This window comes from Sus scrofa, chromosome 15, assembly GCF_054392235.1.
Source record: "Sus scrofa isolate SSC_HxYL_T2T_F1_AM1 chromosome 15, Sscrofa_HxYL_maternal_Yorkshire_Landrace_v2.0, whole genome shotgun sequence".
NCBI classification, from domain to species: Eukaryota; Metazoa; Chordata; class Mammalia; order Artiodactyla; family Suidae; genus Sus; species Sus scrofa.
Window position 1 is genome coordinate 129,071,664 of NC_139397.1, and position 27,033 is coordinate 129,098,696.

Here is a 27,033-nt window from a genome sequence, read left to right on the forward strand (position 1 = left end):
CTATTCAGAAAAGTTTCCATTGTTCAATTATCATCTGTATTTTCTACATACCTTACAAAAACAGAAAATTAGAATAAATATATTTAAAATATTTTTCAACAATAATAAACAAATCCTCAAATAAACAAAAAACCTAAATAATTAGAATATTCTATTCTTGAAACATTCTAATTTACATTACCATACACCGTTCCAGTTAAGAAATATTTTTGTCTCAGGGAGGTTTTTCTGTGTATTTTTACTTGATTAAAGCTATCTAGAATCAGTAATACATTCCTCATAACTTTTATCTTGAAAGATGGACTTGACTTTAAAAGACCTAGTTTGGATAAATGCATAAAAATCATTTGTATTTCTCTTCATGGAGCCTTCACTGAATGCCTTACAACTTCCATTTGTCAATTGATTTTACAATCAGGCAATGTATACAAGACAATGCTTAAACCATCAAGTTTCATTGATTTCACAAAGCTGTTTATCAAACAGAATTGAAAAATCTTTTTCACCAGCCAAAACAAGTTTAACAAAATTCAGACCCCTTTGCCAACAACATTATAAAGTCCTTAAACTATAAGCTTAGAATAATAAAGCTTCAAAAAACCTGAATTTCCATGTTCTCCCTAGAGATTTCACTTCAGCTGTAACTCCCAGAGGAAAGCTATATGTAAGGCCTTGATAAAATCACCAATTATTCTATTTGGTATTGATTCCATTACAAATGCATTTATAGCTGCAAAAATGGGCTTTCTACTCTTAACATTTATGTCCAACAGTGAGTGAACTACATAATCCTCATTCAGTAAAAAATTAAGACTATAATTAGGAGTTTCTAGCAATATAAAAAGGTTGGTTAACAAAATTATTCATTTATTCATGGGGCAAATATAATAGAAGCACGATGAATAAATATTAACAATACTCATATTAATACTAAAAATCAATTGTTGCCTCCAGGCTTGTTACGGCTATGGAAACCTGCACTCTATTTGCTTACACACAGATGACAGCAGGAAGGAAAAATGAAATTAAATTAAAATTTTGTCCAAATTTCAAATCAAATGCTTGAGACAATAAGAAATGAATATTTATTTGGCATCTACTGTACACCTAGTAACATGGAAAAGTATATATTGATTAAAATGCCCAAGGTCTTTCTTAAATGCCCATGCAGCTGTACAAGGCAAAGGGCAAGAAAAGCAGCAAGAGGTTTATATAAATGCTGTACATATTGTGTGTATTATTCAGGGGATGTCTACATAAAAATTATTTGGCAACCTGGAGTTCTCGTTGTGGTGCAGTGGTTAACGAATCAGACTAGGAACCCTGAGATTGCGGGTTCGATCCCTGGCCTTGCTCAGTGGGTTAAGGATCCGGCATTGCTGTGGCTCTGGTGTATGCTGGTGGCTACAGCTCCAATTAGACCCCTAGCCTGGGAACTCTATATGCCGTGGGAGCAGCTCTAGAAAAGCCAAAAAAAAATTTTTTTTTAAATATTTGGCAACCTGATAAAAGTTTTCTGAACTTTTCATATGACTTAACATTGATAAGTACTTTCTCTTTCAGAAATGTTACCATAATAAATATGCTTTAGTATAATGCACATTGTTGGGTGTTTAAAAAATATTGATAATATAAAATACTCAGGGTGTAAGAAGAAGCATACATCTTCAGTGATTATTATTCAATGCTATTACAGTTACATGGAGATGGCCAGTTTTGGCAGATCTGTGTTCAAAATATGTCCTGAAATGGGGCCAAATTTGCTGCTTTCTCTTCTATAGTCATTTAACCCAAGCCACTAAGGCTTCATTTCCCCTGGACTTTGACAGGAGCCTCCTAACTGACTTCCTAGTTTCCCTACTTGCCCCTGTTAATACTTTGCACAGAGGCCAGAGTGATCTTTTTAAAAATATGAATCATTCACATCACCCCTTGATGAAAATAATCTTTGGCTTTCTAATTACACCTATTATAAAATCCATACTTCTTACTATAGCCTATAGATTGTATAATCAGATCTTTGCTCAAAGGTCACTCTTTCAGAAAAGCTTTCTCTGACTATCTTATCTAAAATATATACTAGATTCCCATTCACCACACTCTGTGTTCTATGCCTTGTCTATTTTTGTTTAAACGCTATCTCATGTTATATTATACACTGGCTTGTTTACTTGTTTATTATATATCTCTATATAACAATGCAAACTCCATCATTAGAAACCATTTCTGCTGAATAGCATTGAGAACTATGTCTAGATACTCATGTTGCAACAGAAGAAAGGGTGGGGGAAAATCTGTAATTGTAATGTATACATGTAAGGATAACCTGACCCCCTTGCTGTACAGTGGGAAAATAAAAAAATAAAAAAATAAATAAAACTAAAGAAACCATTTCTTTGTTCAACACCTAGAAGAGAAGACACAGTAGACTTTCAGACACTATTTGTTGAATAAATAAAATGAACTTTGAAGATATAATTAAGATAGAATCAAATACTGGCCCCTCTATTTTTAAAAGCTGAATGAACTTGAGCAAGTCATTTCATCATAGAGTCTCCATTTCTGTGCTGAGTTTATTGTTTATTCCTAAAAATAAACCCACATTAGAAGTTTAAGATCACAGAGCCCAAAGCCAGATGTCCACCATTAAAGTCTAGCTCAATGTCCTGAAGCTACAGAGAGACCATGTTAGCAACATTTGGGGAGCAGTCCCCTGCCCTTGGGGCTATAGAAAGAGATCCCTAGAGTAAACAAGCAAGGGGAGTGATTGCAGAACAGCAGCACTTGCCCCACAGCTACAGAGAGCAGTCCCTGGAGCCTTCCCAGCAAAGGGAGGGGCTGAAGGAGCAACTACTGACATTGCAAGCTATAGGAAACAGTCCTGAAAGCTATCTGGTAGCAGGAGGGATCACAGGAGCCACTGCTGCCCCTGCATGCTACAAAAAAAGCAATCCTGTGAACTGTGAATCACAGACACCTGCTTCACAGATCCTATGCCTAGCAGCCACCCAGCTCCAGGAGAGGTAGTGTGATACTGTTGCTTCCAACACATGCTCTGGGTACAGGTGAACTGTTACCACCCATGAGAATTCCAAGACAGGGCACCTGCTACTGCATCTACATACCTGATGCCAAGGGCACAATAAAAAGAAAGGTAAACATTATGAGATGACAAAGAAGTAGCTTTCAGACAAAAGAATAAGATAAACACACACACAAACAAAAAACCTAAATGATGAGGAGACAAGCTACCTGAAAAAGAATTCAGAGTGATGATAGTAAAGATAATCCAAGATCTTGAAAAAGAATGGAGACACAGTTAGTAGATGAAAACTATTGCATCTGGAGTGGATAGGCGATGAGATCCTACTGCATAGCAGAGGGAACTATATCTAGTTGTGATAGAACATGATGGAGGATAATATGAGAAAAAGATAGTATGTGCATATATATGTGTGTGTGTGTATATGTGTGTGTATATATGTGTGTGTGGGTGTGTATATATATATATACACACACATATATATGAATGACTGGGTCACTGCTATACAGCAAAAATTGACAGGACATTGTAAATCAACTATAACAGAAAAAATAAAAATATTTATAAAAGAATGGAGACACATATTGAGAACTTAAAAGAAATTAACAAAGAGCTACAGGATTTAAAGAATAAGAATAGCACAATATCTGAAATAAAAAATACACTAGAAGGAACCAATAGCAGGTCAATGGAGTCAGAAGAATGAATAAATTAGGGGGAAGACAGAGTAGTGGAAATCAAGGCAACAGAAAAGAAAAAATAATTTAAAAATACTGAGAAGAGTCTAAGAAAACTCTGGGACAACATTAAACATACCAACATCCACATCATAGGGGGCTCCAGAAGCAGAAGAGAGAGAAAGAGCAGAGGAAAATATTTGAAGAGATTATAGCTGAAAATTTCCCTAATATGGGAAATGAAACACTCACCCAGGTTGAGGAAGCACAGACAATTTCATACAAAATAAACCCAAAGAGAAACACAGTAAGGTACATACTAATTAACCAACAAAAATTAAATACAAAGAAAAACTATTAAAAATCACAAAGGAAAAGCAACAAATCACATACAACGGAACTCCCATAAGGATAACAGCTGATTTTTCAGCAGGAACTCTATCAGCCAGAGTGGAGTGGCAAGATATATTTGAGGTAATGAAGAGGAGGAATGTAGAACCAAGAATACTCTACACAGCAAAGTTCTCATTCAGATTTGATGGAGAGATCAAAGCTTTACAGACAAGCAAAAGCTAAGAGAATTCAGCACCTCCAAATCAGCTCTGTATCAACTACTAAAGGAAATTCTCTAAGCAGAAAAGGAAAAGCCACAATTAGAAACAAGAATATTGCAAGTGAAAACACTCACTGGTAAAGGCAAAGATAACATAAAAGTAGGAAGTCACCCACTGACAAATATGATATCAACGCTAACAAGCATGAGAAGAGGAGAGAACAAAAGCAGAGCATTGAAAATGCATTTGAAACTGAGACCAGAAACCAGAAACAATTCTACACACATATAGATGGTTATACCAAAATATAATGGGAACCACAAATCAAATAACTATAATGGACATACACATAAAGGAAGAAAAAGCAAGCAAAAAAAAAAAAAAAAAAAACCACTTAAGATGGCCAGCAAATCAAAAGAGAAGACAACAAAAGAGGAAAGGGAGAAAAAAGACCCAATATAACAATCCAAGGACATTAATAAAATGGCAATAAATACATATTATCCATAATTACATTGAATATAAATGGTTTCAAGGCTCCAACTAAGACACAGACTGGCTGAATGGATACAAAAACAAGACCTATGCATATGCTGTTTACATGAGACCCACTTTAGATCTAAGGACACATACAGACAAAGTGAAGGGATGGAAGAAAATATTACATGCAAATGGAAATTAGAGAAAAGCAGGAGTAGCAATACTCATATCAGCAGACTGTAAAATAAAGAAGGTCACAAGAGACAAAGAAGGACATTACATAATGACTAAATTATCAATCCAAGAAGAAGATATAACAATTGTAAATATATATGCATTCATCATAGGAGCACCACAATATATAAGGCAACTACTAACAGCCATAAAAGGAGAAATTGACAGTAACACAATAATAGTGGAAGATTTTAACACCTAATTTATAAGCAATGGACAGATCATCCAGACAGAAAATCAAAAAAGAAACACAGGCCTTAAATTATATACTAGACCAAATAGACTTAACTGATATCTATAGACCTTTTCACCCCAAAGTATCAGAATATATTTTCTTCTCAAGTACACATGGAACATTCTCCAGGATAGATCACATCTTGGGGCACAGATTACGCCTTGGTAAATTAAAAAAATAATTAAATTACTTCAAGCATCTTCTCTGACCACAGTGCTATGAGACTAGAAATCAAATACAAGAAAAACACAGCAAAAAGCACAAACTCCTGGAGGCTAAACAATATGCTATGAAATAACCAATGGATCTTTGAATAAATCAAAGAGAAAATTAAAAGATATGTAGAGACAAATGACAATGAAGATACAACAATCCAAAACCTATGGGACACAGCAAAAGCCGTTCTGTGAGGAATATTTATAGCAATAAAACCTTATTTCAGTAAAGAAGAAAAATTCAAATAAAAAACCTAACTTTACAGTTTAAACTTCTAGAGAAAGAAGAAAAGACAAAGCCCAAAATTAGTAGAAGGAAAGAAATGATAAATGTTAGAGCAAAAATTAACAACATAGAGACAAAGAAAACAATAAAAATAAATAAAACCAAAAGTTGGCTCTTTGAAAAGATCAACAAAATTGATAAAACTTTAGCCAGACTCATCAAGAAAAAAAGGGAGAGTGTTCAAATCAATAAAAATAGAAATGAAAAAGAAGGTAAAATTCACACAACAGAAATACCAAGGATAATAAGAGATTACTATGAGCAACAGTCTGCCAATAAAATGGGCAACCTAGAAGAAATGGACAGACTCTTATAAAAGTACAACCTACCAAGACTGAATCAGGAAAAAATAGAAAATATGAATAAACCAATCAAAAGCAGTGAAATTGAAAATGTGATTTAAAAACTTCCAAAAAGAAAAGTTTCAGAAACTGATGGTTTCACAGCTGAATTCTATCAAACATTCAGAGAAGAATTAACATCTTTTCTTCTGAAACTCTTTCCAAAAATTGCAGAGGAAGGAACACTTTCAAGCGCATTCTATGAATCCACCATAACTATGATATCAAAACCAGACAAGATACCACAAAATCTTGTGGGAAAATCACAGGCCAATAACACTTATGAACATAGATGCAAAAATCCTCGATAAAATGTTAGCAAACTGCATCCAAGTATATATTGAAAAAGATCATACACCATGATCAAGTAGGATTTATCCCAGGGATGCAAGAATTCTTTAATATCCACAAACCTATCAATGTGATACACAACATCAATAAACTAAAAACTCATGTGATCATCTCAATAGATGCAGAAAAAGTTTTTGACAAAGTTCAACACCCATTCCTGATAAAAAAAACTCTCCAGAGAGTGGGCATAGAGTGGAACTACCTCAATATAGTAAAAGCCACTTATGACAAACCCACAGCTAACATTATTCTCAATGGTGAAAAACTGAAAGCATTTCCACTAAGATCAGGAACAAGACAACAATCAGGGAAGGGAAAAATAAAAGGAATCCAAATTGGAAAAGAAGAAGTAAAACTACCACTGTATGCAGATGACATGATACTATACCTAGAAAATCTTAAAGACACTACCAGAAAAGTGTTAGAGCTCATAAACAAATTCAGTAAAGTTGCAGAATACAAAAGTAATATGCAGAAATTAATTATAATCCCATACACCAACAATGAAAGATTAAATAGATAAATTAGGGAAACCATCCCATTTACCATCACTTCAAAAAGAATAAAACAATAGGGATAAACCTATCTAAAGAGACAAAAGACCTGTACTCTGAAAGTCTGTACTTATAAGATGCTGATGAAAGAAATCAAAGATGGCACAAATAGATGGAAAGATATACAATGCTCTTGGACTAAAGAAGTGAATATGGTTAAAATGATAATACTACCTAAGGCAATCTACAGATTCAATGCAATCCCTATCAAATTACCAATGACGTTCTTTATAGAACTAGAAAAAATATTTTAAAATTTGTATGGAAATACAAAAGACCTCAAATGGCCAAAGCAATATCGAAAAGAAATAACAGACCTGGAGGGATCATGCTGACTTTAGACTTTACTAACAAAGCTACAGTCATCAAAACAGTATGCTACTGGCACAAAAACAGAAATATAGATTGTTGGAACAGGATAGAAAGCCCAGAAATACACCCAAGCACCTACAGCCAACTAACCTCTAACAAAGGAGGCAAGAATATACAGTGGAGGAAAGACAGTTTCTTCAATAAGTGGTGCTGGAAAAACTGGACAGCTGCATGTAAAAGAATGAAATTAGAACATTTTCTAACAACATATACAAAAATAAACCCCAAATGGATCAGAGACCTAAATGTAAGGCCAGATATTATAAAACTCCTAGAGGAAAACATGGGCAGAATGCTCTTTAAAATAAATCACAGCAACATCTTGTTTGACCCACTAGCTAAAATAATGACAATAAAGACAAAAATAAACCAACAGGACCTAATTAAACTCAAAAGCTTCTGCACAGCATAGGAAACCATTTAAAAATGAAAAGACAACCTACATAATGTGAAAAAAAAATCTTTGTAAAATGATTCAACAGAAGGGTTTAATCTCCAATACACAAACAACTCAACAACAAAAAAAAGCAAACAACCCAATCAAAAGATGGGCAGAAGACCTAAATAGACATTTCTCCAAAGAAGATATGCAGATGGCCAGAAGGCACATGAAAAAAATGCTCGACACTACTAAATATTAGATAACTGCAAATCAAAATGGTACAACCACTATGGAAAACACTATGGAGGTACCTTAGAAAACTAAACATAGAACTACCACATGATCCAGCAATCCTATTCCTGGGCATACATCCAGACAAAACTTTCCCTGAAAAATATACATGCACCCCTGTGTTCACTGCAGCACTATTTGACATAGGCTAGAGATGGAAACAAACTAAATGTCCATCAACAGATGAATGGATTAAGAAGATATAAAATGGGATACTATTCAGCCATATAAAAGGACAAAATAATGTCATTTGCAGCAATATGGATGGAACTAGAGATTCTCATAGTAAGTAAATAAATCAGAAAGAGAAGACAAATACCATATGATATTATTTACATGCAGAGTTAAAATATGGCACAAATGACCATCTACAAAACAGAAACAGATCCTGGACATGAAGGGAGCTTATGTTTACCAGGTGTAGAGAGAGGGGGACTGGTGGAGAGTATAGATTGGCAGATGCAGACTGCTACATTTAGAATGGATGGGTCATGGGGTCCTGCTATATAGCACAGGGAACTGTGGTCAGTCTGGGGTTAGGAAAAAAAAACAAAGAATGGATGTGCATGGGTGTCTAGGTCACTTTGCTGTACAGAAGAAATTGAAGGCGCTTGTAAATCACTATAATTTAATAAAATGTTTTCAAATAAAATGCTCAATCAGTGGCATGCAATCCATTTTGAGATTACTTAGACTCTCTGCTATTCTATTTCCTCATCTGTAAAGTGGACATAATACCAACTAGATCTATCCATGGGTTAAAACCCCAAAAATTGTATAGCAAAATAAGTTTATTTTACTTTGTATAAATTAAAACACACACATGGAAGTTGGTTTGTATGTTTAACAGAGTTAAATGTGCTCCATTATGTAAACCATAAAACATTCTTAATATTTATTATTAGGCATATTTTTGTCCTCTTATGAATAATTTTAGTTACTTTTTTTAAGGTATAGTTGATTTACAATGTTGTGCCAATTTCTGCTGTAAAGCAAGGTGACTCAGTCCTACACACATATATATATATATATAACATATACATATAATATATATATACACATTTTTTCTCATATTATCTTCCAGCATGTTCTATCCCAAGAGATTGGATATAGTTCCCTGTGCTATATGGTAGGATCTCATTGAATTGCTTATTATTGCTACATATTTTTTAAAGCACTTGATGAGTCTGGTTGTTTTTTTTTCCCTCAGACTTGGCTACATTGCTGAATCCTTGTAGTTTTTAATTAGTTTTCTTAATTGAGCTTCTTAATTTATTTTATCTTCAATCATGTTATTTTGTTTTATTGGATGGTCGTGCTTAGTATTTCTAGGGTAATTTTTTGCACTAATAGGCAAAGTAGTCCTTTCTATCTTTGTTTTAATCTTTACAGAAATGCTTTCTTTGATTCCACATACATTTTATCATGTTTTATCATGTATCAATATGATATATTTTATCATATTTTACATGTTCCAGAGTCTGGCTTTACCAGGTTTTTATTTCAGATTTGAATGCTGAATGTTGCTATTTTTGCTATTAATTAGTGCTAATTAATTTTGTTTGTATGTATGTAATGTAGCTTATTTTCACTAACTTTGAAATTATTAATGAGTTCCAATACTGAACCATTCTTGTATTCCTGGAATGAACCACACTTAATAATTATGCATTATTCCACTAATATACTTCTAGATTTATTGGTTTTATTTTTACTGTTAATATGTACTTTAATATATTAAAATACTCATCAATGATTTTAAAATATTGTGTCATATGTCATTACACCCAAATGATAATAAAAATGGGTTTATAGTTCAGGAAATGTGCACTCCATACAATGAACTCTAAAAGCACTAAAGAAAAAATTAATACCAAACAGGAAATCTGTTTTATAATTTATGTTACACATAACTATAAATATTTTTCAATCTGAAAATCTGTATCCTTAAAAAGAATAAGTGACCCTATAGTGTATTCTCTGAATCTTTTATCTTCTACCACTATTTTATTGATCCCCAAAATGATAAAACAGGAAATCTGATGAAATTAACTAAATCACTTTCTAAATGATTCTTGAGCCAAACGAAAGGGCATTTGGCATCACAGACCTTCACGAATAGAGTTGTAGCTAGAGAAGACATAGGCATTCTATAGGGCGGGCTGATGAAAGGCAAGTCCGTAGACCGTAATACACTTCTACGTGCCACTACTCCATCTAAAATTTAACTGACCTTCATTTTACTTCTATTGTTTACTTACAATAGTCCCTAAATGCCCCCAAAGATGCTTAAACTTCTAAATTACATTGCAAAGGGAAATAGGCTCATCACTGAAACCTACCAATGGTAGATATAAGTATTGTACATGATCATTTTCTGTTTATCAATGATGTTTTGTGAATGGTCCATTTTAATCTACTCTTCCCAGTATGAGAGATTGGACTTGTATTTTTCAACTTATTTTTTCAAAGTTTACCTTTGCAAAATTTAAATAATTACACATTATTTTAAACACATTCTATGATAGTCAAAAACTGATCTATGATTGCTCAAATATAAATTTTAGTTCCTGTTCTTTATCGTTTTCCTGCCTTTACATATTTTATTATATTTTTCTTAATTACATCTCATGAAATTCTTATGCTGAAAACTGAAAAAATAAAAGACATTATAGATTTAGAAATTACATTTCTGCCATCTATTCTTAGACAAACTCATATTCCTGTTACAATTATCTTGGCATAATTCCTTCCTTAAGTTTTTATCATTCTTCCCATCCCATTCCCTCCCACACATGAAGAGTCCTTCTTATTTACTTTGTAGTATTTCATTTTCTGTGGAAGTACTAGGTCCTTAAGTTTAATGTAGGTACCAGACTTGACAAGCAATTAAAGCAAACAATTTCCACTCATCAAGCCTTGCCAAATTAGTCATCTGCCATCTGCCCCATCATCTGGTTCTCCTTGAGGTCTTGCTGTGAATCTGGATGCACTTGCTCAGATTAAGAGGGACAGTGAAAACCTCCAACCCGGTGAAATGCCAGTGGGAGCTAAGTATGTAAACATTAGTGACCATCTTTCTTCCCTTGATTAACATGCCTTCAACCACCCCCGTGTAAGTAATAAAAACCAGCCTGTTTGAGATGCTTTATCACTGTGAGACCTTTGCTATTCACTGTTAATTAAAGAGTCAGTTTGTGGGATATTTTTTTTTCTTGTTAGAAGTATTTTTTAAAAAATGATTTCTCCTGGATGTTTCTCATATAAAGCTATGCTCACCTCTCAGGCTGGTTTCTTTTTTTTTTTTTTTTTTTTGGCTTTTGTCCTTTTAGGGTCACACCTGAGGCATATGGAGGTTCCCAGGCTAGGAGTCTAATCAGAGCTGTAGCTGTTGGCCTACACCACAGCCACAACAACACCGGATCCTCAACCCACTGAGCTAGGCCAGGGATCGAACCCGCAACCTCATGGTTCCTAGTCAGATTCGTTTCCACTGCACCACAACGGGAACTCCTCAGGCTGGTTTCTTAAGCACTGATAAAGATGTACATTAAGAAAAGGATTATGGCGTTCCAGTTGTGTCTCAGCAGTTAACAAATCTGACTAGCATCCATGAGGATGCAGGTTCAATTCCTGGCCTTGTTCAGTAGGTTAAGGATCCCACATTGTTGTGGCTGTGGTGTAGGCTGGCAGCTATAGCTCCAGTTAGACCCCTAGCCTGGGAACCTCCATGTGCCACAAGTACGGCCCTAAAAAGCAAAACAGAAGAAAAAAAGAAGAAATGATCTATGACCTTTCTATTGTACTGGTTGCAAAATGAAGTTTTCTTATTCTTTCCATCAGCAAATGTTTACTTGGCCAATAACAAGCAAAATAAGCATATCCCATCAAGCTATACCAGTAAAGGGCTGAATTGAGAAATAACAAGAGTTAAACATGGTATTCCTGTTACCTACATGCCCCTTTATTAGGGACTCTTCCCTTAAGGCATTCTCCAGCCCAGAGCCATTAGTGCCTTTGAACAAAGGCACAAAGATGCCCCTCTTCTAGGTGGAACCACCTCCATGCCAGGGTACATAGCTTTGCCATCAGAACAGGGGCTGATTTTTTCCTCCCATCCATCCCCTAGCCCAAGTGCCTATTTGCAGTGATGAACCTATATAATGGCAAACAGAAGACTTGGTCCACTCTGCTGCCCTGGGTCATCAATTAGAACATCCTCAGTCAAGGAAATGTGTTGAAATAACTAACTAACCCTTCAAATCAAAAGATAAGTATGCTAATGTCAGATTTGGAGCGACAGGAAGTAGTGGCCGCCGTGAGCTGCAGTGTATGCTGCAGATGCGGCTCAGATCTGGAGTACAGAAAGGACAGACGTATTTTTCATAACTATATATTCCATTCAAGGCTGTGTTTTAATAAAGTTCCCATTCTGGGTGACAATAACTCTACGCCTGAACATGCGGGTTTTCAATTTCTTTTACTTTGTTTTATTTAATTCAGACATTTGATATCACAGTTTTGAGATATTACCAAGATATTACACTGCTAGTCATACTACAAGCAACATACTTACTCGTTCCATAATCTTATGGATGAATTAACAGGGCATCAGACACTACATGGGCAATCACTTAGTTTGGAATGTTTCCCCTATGAAAGTTTCGCTAATCTTTGAATTTAAAGATCTGATATCCTTCAAGATCCTGTTTTCATTTCTTTGAATATATACCCAGAAGTGGGATTGCTAATTATGTGGTAGTTCTATTTTTTTTTAATTTTGTGAGAAATTTCCATAATGCTTTCTCAACCAGAGACTAGAATAGTGGTTACTAGTGTGTGGGGGAGGGGGAGGGTGTAGAGGAAACGGGGAGATGTTGAGAAAAAGGATACAACTGTCCAGTTATGAGTTGGATAAGTTCTGGAGATCTAATGTACTGCATGATTATGGTTAACAATACTGCATTACATACTTAATAGTTCCTAGAGAATATAGCTTCAGAGTTCTTAACACAAAAAAAGAAATTTAATTACCTGACATGATAATGGTGTTAGCTAACATTGCGACGGTAATCATTTTGCAGCATATAACTCTATCAAATTTACACATTGTATATCTTGGTCTTACCTCATATTATATGTCAATTATTTCTCAATAAAGTTAGAAAAATAAAATTTTAAAAAGATTTGATGTCTTATTTGAGGGCTTTATTGTAATGGAGCAGGATTTAACAAAATCTATAGTCTGAAGTTCAACTACACAACAGTAGAAAAAAAAATTGTATTGGGGAAATAGCAATTAAAAAAATAAAAGTTAAAAAAAAAGTTCAACCGTTTAATGGACTGCACCATTCAATATGACACACAAAGAACCAAGGTGCTGTTTAACAATAAATAGCACCTCAGAAAAAAGTATTTTACATTTAAGATATACACATATGATATTTGCTACATAGTGATAAAACACTTGGATTTTTTTCCTTGTTGTGGTTTTGTCAGAAGTTTAAGCAAAGATATAAAAGAATAAATGCCAAAATGTGGAATAAGGTTTCTTAATTTATCTAAGTTTGGCAATACAGGTGTCAAAAATACCACATTCAATACCAAGACAGAGAAGTTCTATAGCATCAGATTCAATTTTTTTTTTTTTTTTTTTTTTTTTTTTTTTGTCTTTTTGCCATTTCTTGGGCTGCTCCCGCAGCATATGGAGGTTCCCAGGCTAGGGGTCAAATTGGAGCCATAGCTTCTGGCCTACTCCATAGCCATAGCAACATGGGATCCGAGCCACATCTGCAACCTACTCCACAGCTCACAGCAATGCAGGATCCTTAACCCACTGAGCAAGGCCAGGGATCGAACCCGCAACCTCATGGTTCCTAGTCGGATTCGTTAACCACTGTGCCACAGCAGGAACTCCAGATTCAATTTTTAAAATAAAGAATGACCTAAGATTTCCTTTATTTACATAAAATGAGACTAGTAATAGGAAATGTCTTAAATGAAAGGTTTAAAATAATTTAATACTTAGACTGTCATTTTTAGCTTAATGTGAATCTTTGAGATCCTGTGCAAAACAAAATTATTTATTGAAAATTGCTGTTAAGAAGTATATGTACAAAAACAATTTTCTAGAAGATAAAATTTTAAACTAAATCACTCAAGTTTACTTAGATACAGGTGGAATGGAACTATTTTTAATTCTATCACAGCACAGCACAGATTTGATCAATTTTTAAAGTTTGAAAAATGCCTTTTCTGAACATGATTCATTTTTAATTCCTGACACAAAAATAATACATATTTTAGGATAAAGTATAAAACATGTATCTTTCATTATAGAACTCAGGTTACTACTGACTATGTTAGAATAAATAAAATCAGTTATCTTGTTACATTCTTTGCAAATGTTCAGTTTTCATATGTATTTGCCATCTGATTACAACTCATAAAGAGGACGGTGCAAATCAAATAATAATTATGGAATATGATCTTAAAATGTATTACTTTTCTGAGGGACAAGTCTCATGTAGTTGTATAATTTTATTGTTATGACTTCAAAAATAAATAAAAACCCTAATGAAAACAATAACTTTTCAGATACTTTTCAAGAATATATAGGGATACATGTGTGGAAGTTCCTGTCCTGGCCCACTGGAACCAAATCTGACTAGGAACCATAAGGTTGCTGGTTCAGTCCATGGCCTTGCTCAGTGAGTCAAGGATCCAGCGTTTCCATGAGCTATGGTGTAGGTTGCAGATGAGGCTCACATCTGATGTTGCTGTGGCTGTGGTGGAGGCCAGCAGCTGTAGCTCCGATTCAGCACCTAGCCAGGGAACCTCCATGTGCCACGGGTACAGCCATAAAAACCAAAAAAAAAAAAACAAAAAAAACAAAAAAGGAACATATGGATACATATGTATGCATAAGTGTGTAAAACTGTTCATCAGGAAGGAAATACAATGCTATGTTGAAAATATTTTTTCTCTGGTCAGAAAAATCTCATGTGGCATTGGTTTTCTTTTTTGTTTATATTTAACTTCTAAATTAAACCACTGTATACATAAAATATAAATTTTATTACAGGAAGGATTTTTTTTTTGCTTTGTAGGGCCACACCCGTGGCATATAGAAGTTCCCAGGCTAGGGGCTAAATCGGACCTATAGCTGCCAGCCTACACCACAGCCACAGCAATGTTAGATCCTCAACCCACTGAGTGAAGTCAGGAATCTAACCCACATCCTCATGAATCCTGGTCAGGTTCCTTACTGCTGAGCCAGGTCAGGGACTCTAGAAGGATTTCTTTTTTTTTTTAATTTTAAGAAAGCCTAATGACAACCCAGTTTTCCACCTGAGTTGAATAGGAAATATGAATGTGTGTGTATAGATGTGCATGTGTATATACGTGTATAATGCTGTATCTATTTATATATGTTATAAAACATATATATTCATTGTCATTTCTACATTTGCTCTAGGTTCTTCTCTAGTTCATGCTATTTGATTTTATACAAGATTGTGTAATATTGCTCCTGAAAATTTATCTGTTCTAGTTTTATTTTTAAATTATATAACTGTCAAATTATTAATATAAAATCATGTTATTTCATTACTACTAGTAGTCCTCTCCATCTGTATATTAATACTAGAAATTCGTCGAAGAGTTTTATATACACATTACCATTTAATCCACATAGTAATCACGTTAAGCATTATCCTCCTCCTCCTCCTCATTATCATCTTTTTTTTTTTTTTCCACAGATAAGGGAACTAAGACTCAGAAAGTTAAATAACATAACCATAAAAATTAACTACTAGAATAGTTAGGAGCCAAAATCAGTTCCAATGTCATAAATAGTTATCATTCGAAATCATAGTACTAGTTAGTTGATGTCTACAAATACTTGTTTTGAATTATTTATAATCAGCATTAGCAGATAATAAACAAAAATATCCATAAACGAACTGAAATGTTTATATGCTGAGAACACATTACATTCAATAAATTTGGCACTAAAGAGTTATAGTCTTACTGGTCATACATTATACTAGAAGTCCACGGTAGGTGCCATAGATGATCGTCATTAGGCTTTTATTCCATAAAGGAATTTTAGAGCAGTACAATCTCAGCAAGTAAAGTCGATTATACAAATGAATAAACTTGACTCCTTTGTTACTCATTTCGTTCTCATTTTCTATCCCCCAATGGATACTGGATAAAGAAAATAGACACAAAGACAGCCACATTTCCAAGAATAATAACTTTTAGAGCTACAGATGGGCCTTAATTAAGTGCATTTAGAAAGTCTATCACATTAACTTCTAATATCAATTTTTTTTTGTTTTGTTTTAACTAGAAAGGGTTAGAAGGCTTCTCCACCTCCACCTCCAACTTCCTTCAACACCTAGCCCTCTTGACCCCCTTTCACCGAGTTACTGGGGTAAAACTCAGGTCAGCTGACCCCTCTCTTGTCTTGTCATAGGACACACACATCCTGTCAGCTCGACCTGCAGAAGGTCTGTGGGCTCCACGTGACACTACCAGTCCCACCTGAATGACCACCCCTACTTCATGTCACCACAGTCTTTCCTCTGATGCCCCTGCCTTTCTTTTTAGATCCAGTTTATTGTATGTCAGATACAAAGCATTTTATATTTTTAACCCTTACATCAGATCATTTACCTCCTGTGCTTAAATATCTCCAATGGTTTCTCATGTCAATCAGAATAAATATCCTTATCCTGACCTACAAGACTGTGATGCAGCCTGAACCCCTGCGACTTTGCTTGTATCATCTCTCATGATATTTCACTTCTTCACTAAGATCTGACCGCAGTGCTATCTGGCTTGTTTTGAACATTTCTATAAAAGTTTCTAAATACTTGTTTGTAGTTAGAAAAAAATTGTGGATTTATTTTGTGGTACAGCAACTGCCCGGCATTGACCTGTGTATGGCACTTTGAATAACACTGTTCTAAATCACCATACTTTATACCATTTATCACCACCTGCAATGTTATATCTTTATTTACAATGTAAGTTCTATAAGGGCAAGGGCTCTATTTTTTTTTTCATGCTATTTTACAGCATTTATGAGTATTTGGTCCATAGTAGTCACTCAATAAATATGTAATGATTGGGTGAATGGATAAATGGTTAGGTGGCTGTTGAAATGTTAGAATTCTGTCTAAAGTTCCCGCCTCATGTGTAACTTACACATGATATCATTTTTACAAATGATATCATTTTTGATGACCATAATATTAAAACCACAAAGTTCTAGAGGTTATCAAATACACACACACACACACACACACACATATATATATACACATATATACATGAAAACAGGGACCATTAAGTTAAAGTTCTCAACATAAATCAAACATCAGAAAAGGAAGAGGACTCTCCACTCAAAGGCTAGATCCAAATGGCACAGCAGAAGGCTTCATTAAACTGTCTAGCTTTATGGAAAGGATTCCTAAACATAAACTAAACAGCACTTTTATACTAAACAGCATTAAACATTGTTGATTATACAACTAAAAGGTAGAGCCTGAGTAATATCTTAATTGTTTTCAAGTTCTTGTTAAATTAAATTAAATGTAGCTTGTTAAAAGGAGAGTTGGCTTTTTCTTTCTTTTAAAGAGTCTGTTTAACCAAAGTATGCATCATATATATAAAGAACCTAACCAATATTACATGATAAACACCTTTAAAATATTTTCATTGAATTAAACATTTAAGTCATATTTTAATGTACTAATAAAACTTGAATTTTAAAAGATCCACGTGAAAATCATTTCATAAACAAATAATATTTTTGTAATGGAAATAATCACCTCTTAATCTGACTGTTTTGTAAATTCCAACTTCAAAAGATCATGTTTGCTTAAATATATGCACACCTGCAGTTGCACCTAGCATTACTAATGACAGCTTAATGTCAGTGGATTAGAATATTAAATTTATTATAGCTATTATTATAATTAATAACTTTTACAGAGTGTTGTATAAACAAAGCAGTTTTATTCATTTTAACTTTTATGATCCTAAATTATTTTAGAGATGGTAATATGAGTCAAAATTATTAAAATAATAATAATCCAAACATTGCGTAGACTGGATAAAAAGGAACTTCTGAGGGATATTCCAAAATTTTGAATTAGAAATGAGGAGATAACATTTCCACAAATACTAAATATCTTTACTTTGGTATTATGTGTGACTCAGAGAAGAAATAGAAGAAAATGGGTTAAGCAAAAATAGATTGATTAAATTCTTATATACCCATGGAAAAAGTAGGAGTCAAAATAAGATCTTCAACTGACTCTAAGCTTGTTTTCTTCTTTGTACTTTGTTCAAATAGAAGTTAATTATATAAAAAAATAACTAGAAATAGATCAGGGAAAGAAAACAGATTTGACCACCACTGCAATTGTGATTTATTTAGGGAGCTTGCTTAGAGAGTTCTGTTGGATTCATGACAATTATGTTTTTCAAAATTGTAATTTTAAGGAGTTCCCCTTGTAGCTCAGTGGTAACAAACCCGACTAATATCCATGAAGATGCCAGTTTGATCCCTGGCCTCACTCAGTGGGCTAAGGATCTGACATAGCCATGAGCTGTGGTGCAGGCTGTTGATGTGGCTTGGATCTGGAGTTGCTGTGGCTGTTACACAGGACAGCAGCTACAGCTCCAATTTGAGCCCTAACCTGGGAACTTCCATATGCCACAACTGCAGCCCTAAAAAGGAAAAAAAAAATATAATTTTACTTTGAGCATCAATTCTCAAATATCATATTTCACTATCATTTGTCCATAAGTGGTTTTCTTCTTTGAAGATTCTTTTAAATATTATTAATTCTTAACCACCTGATGAATCAAATCCTAGACCTTTGCTTAGTATTCAAAATTTTCCACAAATTGAGGTCCTGCTACAATATCTATTCAATTTAATCCTAAGTTGTTTTTTCCAAATAATTTTTCAAAATAATCAAAAGATGGTTTATTGACATCCATCATCCAACTCACTGACACTGTCTTTTTTGGTTTTTGTTTTTGTTTTCATCTTTTTAGGGCTATACCCAAAGCATATGAAAGTTTCCAGGCTAGGGGTATAATTTCAGCTGCAGGTGTAAGCCTGCGTCATACTCACAACAACACAGGATCTGAGCCTCGTCTTCAACCCATACCACAGCTCACTGCATGCTGGATCTCCAATCCACTGAGTGAGGCCAGGGATCGAACCCACGTGCTCATGGATACTAGTTGGGATTGTTACTGCTGAGCCACAATGGGAACTCCCCAACGTAGTTTTATATATATACATACACACACACATATATATATATGTGTGTATATATATACATACACACACACATATATATATATGTGTGTGTGTATGTATATATATAATTAATGATTTTTTTTTCTATTATAGCTGGTTTACAATGTTCTGTCAATTTTCTGCTGCACAGCAAGGTGACCCAGTTACACACACGTTTACATTCTTTTTTCTCACATTATCATGCTCTGTCACAAGTGATGAGACATAGTTTCCAGTACTATACAGCAGGATCCCATTGCTTATCCATTCCAAAGGCTATAGTTTGCATCTATTTACCCCAAATTCCCAGTCCCTCCTACTCCCTCCCCCTCCCTTTTGGCAACCACAAGTCTGTTCTCCATGTCCATGATTTACTTTTCTGCAGAAAGATTCATTTGTGCCCTATATTAGATTCCAGATATAAGTGAAATAATATGGTATTTGTCTTTCTCTTTCTGACTTAACTAAGTATGAGAGTCTCTAGTTCTATCCACGTTGCTGCAAATGGCATTATTTTGTTCTTTTTTATAGCTGAGTAGTATTCCATTGTGTATATATACCACATCTTCTTCTTTTTTTTTTTTTTTTTTTTTTTGTCTTTTTGCCATTTCTTGGGCCGCTCCCACAGCATATGGAGGTTCACAGGCTAGGGGTCGAATTTGAGCTGTAGCCGCCAGCCTACACCAGAGCCACAGCAACGTGGGATCCGAGCCACATCTGCAACCTACTCCACAGCTCACAGCAATGCCAGATCCTTAACCCACTGAGCAAGGCCAGGGATTGAACCCGCCACCTCGTGGTTCCTAGTCGGATTCGTTAACCACTGAGCCACGACAGGGACTCCCCTATACCACATCTTCTTAATCCAACTATCTGTCAATGAACATTCATGGTGAGGTAAAAGGAATTAAAAAATTATTTTAAAAAACTGTAGGCAAAACAAACACAGTTTTTTAAAATAATTTTTTAATTCCTTTTACCTCACTATGAATCCTGCCAAGTCTGACAAAATTCATATCCAGCACTATCTCTAACAACTGCCTAGAGAATTTCCTTCTTTCAGAAAAAGTCTGAAACATTCAATTTACATTCCTGTAAAATCTACATCCAAAGATTTATTCCATTTTATTTATATGGTTATTTTAATCGTGTTTCTAGTATGTGTACCTTAGTTGATGATGAGTCAGCTCATACAGACTTGAGATCTTATATTCTATTACTTCTAGTTTGAGGGGGCAGATATAGTACATATATCACACAAAAAGTACTAAGTGCTCCACAAAGTTTCGTAGATTTAATCTAGACTAACTTACTGTGACCCATCCAGAGCAGATAAAAACAAAACTAAGACTCAAAATAATAAGAGTAAGACACTGGACTTAACAAATTTTAAATCCAGAATATTTTAAATTCAGTCTCTATTCTAAGTATCTCAAATTTTTAATAGTTGATATGTCATACTCATACACCATGTTCACAAAATTAAAAAATATTTTCTTTTAATTGAATATTTATTTGACAGTATTCTATTAAAGTTACTTAAATTAAAAGATATTTAAATTTTTGTAAGCATGTGTCAAAATGTTCTGAGTATACACATAAATGTATTTCTATTTTTCATGCATAGTAAGTTAAAAAATTGTGATGATAGCAAAAAAAAATCCATTTTGAATACCAGACACTAGAGAGTTTTAGAAGGTTTTCTCAAGGCACTGTCCTCTGACTCACAAAGTTTAAATGGTATTTTTATTTTCCAGACATAGCTAGACAAGTGACTACATAACTACTATTCATTCACCTACTATTCAAGTCTCCTTTTATCTCATGATTATACCGTCCTATTCCTCAATGAATGGTATTTTGGTTCCAATTGTTAGAAATTTCAGGCTTGTCTAGTATAAAATTAACCTTTTTCCAGTATCAAAAGTATTTCATATGCCACTCTAGAATTACCTTACCCTTGCAAGGATTAAAGGTAAGAGGAAAAGACTTGTTTATATATGACTGTTGTTTATAAATTAAAGCCTTGCTACACTTTTCTACGAAGGCTTTCTGTGATGAAACAAAAATGGCTACAGACCAGTTAACTTGAGGGTACTCAGTCCATTTATTTTTGCTCAGCATGCTACCCTGCTGCAACTGACACCTGAACTCAATAGCCAGTGTACAAGCATGGCTCTGTTCTGCGAGCCTTGAGCCATACAGCCAGCATGTAATAAGGAAAAGCCACTGAAGCTCTTTCCCTGGTACTTTCTTATATTTTCTCTCTGCTTCACTTTGAAAACCTGTTTCAGAACTCTTGGGCTTCTGATTATCTTACCTGCCCTCTTACCCTTTGAAAATATTTCTCTTATTGATCTGGTTCCCCTTTGGAGCACGGTTCTGGACACTCTGCTTGAAATGACCCCACCCTAGCTCAGGCTTGATGAATTTGCTTCCATTCTACACTCCCTGGTTCCCCAGTGGCTCAAGGGGCACAGCCTACATGGACTTCCTCCTGTCTCCACAAGGTGGCCAGGTTCCTGCTGCCTTTCTCCTAAAGGAGATCTGACGGAAGCCTGCAGTTTCCTTTAGCTTCACATCTTCCTGGTATCTTGCTATTATTGCTTGATTTACCTCTGGCCAATACTTCCAGCTTTCAGCCTAAAATTTTAGCTGAGATAAAAAATTATTCATTCTAGTGCCAGTTAATGACATTAATGTATACCATATCTGTTACCTTGAACAGCCACGGACTAGGAACTGCCTGCCTGATTTTTGATTCTCTACCTTCTGTTGCACCCTGTTTTCAACCTCAACATTAAACAAATAGCCAACACAGGAATGCCAAAAAAATGTTAATGGTATAATCCTAAAAGCATATGGTACTAAGCTAGTATAAAAAATCATTCTTAGCTAAGTAATGATTCCTCATTTAAAAATATGTACCATTCCTTCTTCTTTTAGAAAAGCCAGTGCACTTGAGGGCCAAGTGTCACCAGGGGACTTTAACTTGCATAAAGCAGTGTGTTGGCTTGGAAGCAGTGAAATTCCATAGCAATGCCAGGAACACTTAAACTTTTCAAGGACTCCTACATTATTTATCTCTGAACAGCTAGGGGGCTTTTTGCAGAGAGGTCCCTAACTACTGCAAGCATTCACTCTATTTAATGTCTTTTAATTAACGTTGCACAAACACCAATTCTATGTGTGCAGTGAAGTCTGTGCACTTCCCCGGATTTGCCTTCTCAATAGTTTTGGAAAAGCAGCAGCAGAATAGTGCCAGAATTCCCTAACCCACCCCAATTCTTCCTCAAAACCTGAGGATCCCTTGTCAAGAAGGCATTGGTTAAAACAGGATAAAGCTGATATGGACAGGATAAAGGGAAAAGATATCTGCGGAAAAAAAAATGTTGGTACGGAAAGGCCCAGTCTGTTGCTATTGCTGTTTGTGCACTTTTAAAACAATAATTATAATTGTGAAATAACTGGATTTCTCTATAGTTCAGTATGTGGGACTAGATAACCCAGAGTCATTTAAGAGTTAGATGATTCTAAGGTCACTGTCAGTTCTAAAATTCTATGCTCAAAATCATCTAGAGAGCCTCTAAGTAGCACTTAGTCGTAGGGCATCAACGGAGAATTATTATTCCTAAAGCACACAGGATGAAAATCAAAGAATGCAGATCAGAGTTTTTTGGTTTTTGTTTTTAATGAAGAATCCATAAACTACTCTCTAACTACCATAGCACACAACTCTAAAAATCTCTTTGTAAACATCTGAGAGAGGAAGAAGCCTCTTACAGAGCATTAAATAAATTGGGGATTAAGTATTGAAAATCTCCTTCAGGGTATAGGACTTCTCAGGAATAAAATCACATTACTAAAATAAAATGCTACTGGTTTGAAAAATGTCATAAAGTTTGGTTTTGCTCTCATCCTCTGTTTGAAACTCACCAGTAACCCTCAGTTGTAGAAACTGACTTGCTCAAGTGCCATGATGTAAAGTTCCTTCACATTTTCAGTGGTGAGAGGGTGGCATCCTTACTCTTCCCAGGCTGATTATCTTTCTTCTTGTTTATTGAAGTCTTTTTTATTTTTGCAGACTTTGTGTTGGAATTTGTTTTTATTAATGAAGAATTCCATTACTAAGTCTGTTGAAAGGGTCTATTCTATTATTCCATGCATCACCAGGGGGCAGCACAATTCCCAAAGAACATTCTTTTGACTTAAGGATCCAGAAAAGTTAGAGCAGCATAGCTGGTACCAAACTGTTGCAGCTTTAGGCATACTCAGCATTATTCTACTTTCCTCCTGCAGTGAATGTAGACTAGACACTATGTGGATTCAGGGAAATATATCTACAAAGGGGAATATGCCTGTGAGTGGGTACCTCAGCACACCTAGTACGATCCAAAAGAAGAGGAAGCATCATTTGTGTTTGTACCAATTCTGTGAGGTACAAGAGCAATCAAGTTATTATCATTTTCAGAATCCCCTCATGGTTTGAAAATAAATGTGAGAGAAAAACACATCAAATGGCATCATTTTCTCTTGATAATAGGAGAAGGAATCATAAGAAATACAATCTTCTAGGTACTTTGCAAAGTCCTGGAGATGAAGGACTGGAGAGGTGAAGAAAACATACTTGCTTTTTAAAAGAATATATAGATCAAATATACCATAATTTGATAAACAGTAGATAAACTACTGTTTTTCTCTTTACTTTTGACTTGCCAAATTCATACAAATGATAACATGGGAAGAACAGCTTATCGTTAATTTGTCTTTTAATGCATTACCTGTAAAACCTCTAATCATTGCCTGAAGTATCATCCTCACATACCTTCACACAGAACTTTTAAACCATCAGGCTCATTACATGAATTTTCGTTTAAAAATATTTATTGTTTTTATGGATTCATAAAATGAAACGGGTCATAAAAAGTTAAAAGGTGTTGTAAATTTTACATGAAAGTAAACAACTTATAAGATCCAATAATATTTGAGGACAACAAAACCTACAATATTACCAAAGGAGGAAAATACTTTCCAACCTTCAGGAATACGGAAATATCAGCAAAGTACTATATACAATTGAAGATGCTTCACATGTCCTAGTCTTAGTGGACAGAGATAATAAGATGTTCTTATACTTAATGAAATAAAATGTACTCATATTTAAAGATATAAAGCATGTGTACACACACACACACACACACCTTTCCATTAACCCTGCTTCATTATTAAACAATAAAATATCTTTTTTCTTATATACCCAAAAGGAATCCATCCATCCATTCATTCATTCACTCACTCATTCTCTCTTTTCATTCAGTAACCACATTTTTTAGCACTTATTATGCCCCTCCCCTTAAGATTTCATTATTCCACTGGGGAGAGAGACATGGCAACAAATTATCCCAATACAATTTGATAGCTATTTCAATACAACATGAAGTAGCATGGAAATAGGAACATAGAAGTCATAGACAATAAGCTCCTACAGGGCAGTGGCTGTGTTTATCTTGTTTAGCTATGTTTACTTCAGTAACGTAAGAAATAGCAGACAAGCAGAAATCACTCAACTTATAATGTGTTCATATATAAAATATCCAAATGTGCCCAGAATCAGAGTCGAACATGGAACTTGCAAAACTAGTGTATTAGAATCTTAGTGCTACCGTAATAAAGTACCACAAACTGAGTGGCTCAGAAAAACAGAAATTGATCCTCTCAGTTCTGGAGGCTAGAACTTCAAAATCAAGGTTTGGCAGGACCAGACCCCATGAAAGCCTCTCTGAAAGTTTCGTCCCTTGACTCTTCCAGCTTCTGGTGGTCCCAGGCATTCCTTGGTTTGTGGGAACACATCTCTACTTTCCGTCTCCATCTTCACATGTATCTTCCCTGTGTAACTGTCTTTACATGACTATCTTCTTATAAGGACACTGCTCACGTTGGATCTGGAGTCTGTTAGTTCCTTATGACCTTAGTTTAACTAATTATATTTACAATGACCTATTTCCAAAAAAGGTCACATTCAGAGGTATTGCAAATTAGGGCTTTGTGTTTTTAGGGGGACCCAACTGAAGCCATAACAATGAGCAACAGTTGTTTTTCTCTCTTCCACACTTTCACTTCTTCTTCCACAACCCTCCTTTTCTACCTTTCTTCCTCTAAGACGAGACCTTTTTGAGATTCTAGAGGGGAACAGGGCTGCCCCTCGTACCTCTCCCCTCCTCAGAATACCCCAGTATTTTGCTAGATTCATTCAGTTTGTGCTTGGTTTGGCTGTGCTAAAGTCATACAAATTACCATCATTTACAAGAGCTGCTTACATTCATGCCTAATTATCATGCAGTAGAATAACAATTATGCATATCATTAAACTCATATGAGATAACCTTCAATGAAAGTTTTATTTGATTATGGCATTAAACTCTGTTCATGCATGCTTGGCCTTCATAACGGGCTGTTCAGGAAGAATGGTTGTCTTCTGCCACTTAAAAATAATGACAGTAATATTGACCATAACCCTAACCTTCTCCAACAGACATACTGGTTCCATAACTTGGTACCTGTCTTGTGGAAGGTTACTACAATCAAGTCTGCGTTAAATAAAATCAATATTTCATCTTTCAAGTGTGAAAGGAAATAGAATATTTTATTCAACATTTTTAAGCTTTCTAATTTGCATCTGTTTTCCAGAATGACAAGATACCTGGGTTCAGAGTATAAAGCACGTGCTATTATTGTTTAACAAATATATTTTATTCGAATATCCTGATTAAACTGTTTAACTGCAGATTTTTTTAATATTATACTTGGCATATGCCAACACAAATGACCACTATATTTTGCTCTCACAGATTTCCTAGAGTTACTTTTATTCCTTTTTAAAGTTTATATTGTGGAGTTCCTGACAGGGTACATTAGAAACAAATCCGACTAGGAACAATGAGGTTGCAGGTAAGATCCTTGGCCTCGCTTGGTGGGTTAAGGATCCGGCATTGCCATGCACTGTGGTGTAGGTGGCAGATGCAGCTCAGACCTGATGTTGCTATGGCTGTGGTGTATGCCAGCAGCTGTAGCTCCAATTGGACCCCTAGTCTAGGAACCTCCATATGCCATGCATATGGCCCTACAATTAAAAAAAAAAGCTTATATTGTAGCAATGTAATAAAATAAAATAAATAAGTAATATCAGTAATGTTGATGTATTCAACATGTAATAGGTGCACAATTCTTTGGCACGCACTCCATATATACCACCTGATTTAGCTATCTCTTATTTAGGGGTTTAATTAGATGCACATTTTAAAATTCCATTTAATTTTTTTATTATAAAATAAATACTAATTTATTTAGTAATTAGTATTACTAATTTTGCAAGCTCCAAGTACCCTCCTATTCTAAGTGATCTTGGTCATTTCATTCAGATATATCTAAAGGGGGATCTTATTTTACACAATGTTTTGTAGCATAATTCTTTTATCTTTTAATAGTGAGATTTCAGTTCCCAAACCAGGAATTGAACCCAGACCACAGCAGCAAAAGTGCCAAGCCCCAACCACTAGACCACCAGGGAACTCCCTGTAGCATGATTCTTAATTAAAATTACATCACAAACATTTGCTCATATTTGTCTTTTAACAGATCATATGGTTGTATCAATTTTTGAGCATTTAGGTCTATTTGGAATTCTCAACA

At 34.9% G+C, this 27,033-nt stretch overlaps 1 protein-coding gene and 1 long non-coding RNA gene across 7 annotated transcripts in view; both read right to left on the reverse strand.

The window, feature by feature from the left end:
* ERBB4 (erb-b2 receptor tyrosine kinase 4) overlaps nt 1-27,033 on the reverse strand; it is a 1,134,420-nt gene that overhangs the window by 735,567 nt on the left and 371,820 nt on the right. The gene's annotated exons all lie outside the window — the stretch shown is intronic.
* On the reverse strand, nt 19,858-26,107 carry LOC146396124 (uncharacterized). Its single transcript, XR_014829282.1, has 2 exons — nt 21,287-26,107; nt 19,858-19,963 (listed from the first exon to the last, which is right to left on the reverse strand). It is a non-coding gene; the product is annotated as an uncharacterized LOC146396124 (long non-coding RNA).